Genomic DNA, 709 nt, shown 5'->3' with positions numbered 1-709 from the left:
GGAAGGGTAGATATGGATATGATGACCGGTGCGCTAATACCACGTGTAGCCCCTCTTTTGAGGAGTGATTACCGGGTATTGCATTGATGTGATCCATATTACAAACAAACTTAGGACCCCTTTTTCATTCACAAGCATGCTTAGATTATAACTATTTTCAAACCTTGCTTTTATTGTTTTTCAAACACTTGTGTATTTAAATTTAAAATCCCCTATTATTTGAGCCTTATTTGTTTACTTGCAAATTGCACAAATTCACAAAAAACTATCTGGTCGGGAACCACACTAGTGGATCCTGAGGGGTGCCTAACACCTTCTCCTTGGGATAATTTCAAGTCCTTACCCTATCTCTGGTTATCAAATGTAGTTGTATTTCAACCCTATAGGTGCCCTAACGCACCTTAAAAATCGTTAGGTGGCGACTCTTCAAAATACACAATTCCCAAAAGGAAATGAGTCTTTGCACCCCATGAATGTCGAAACCCGTACTCCTCCCCGATGGAAGGGGAAGAAAAAAAAAGGGGGGGGACGGGCGACGAGCATGGCGGACTCTGCTGGGGAGTTTTCTAGGCGTTTTACCTACTTCTACGATTGTTCTTGTTGAATTTGTTACCTCTCCCTACTGTACAACTTATTTGTTTAATTCCTTTAAGTACATTTAATTTCTTCTTTAAAACGTACAAACCTAGACACTATCTCCTTTCGTTTT

Source organism: Nicotiana attenuata, unplaced genomic scaffold, assembly GCF_001879085.1.
Source record: "Nicotiana attenuata strain UT unplaced genomic scaffold, NIATTr2, whole genome shotgun sequence".
Taxonomy (NCBI): Eukaryota; Viridiplantae; Streptophyta; class Magnoliopsida; order Solanales; family Solanaceae; genus Nicotiana; species Nicotiana attenuata.
Note: the sequence above shows the minus strand (reverse complement) of the source record.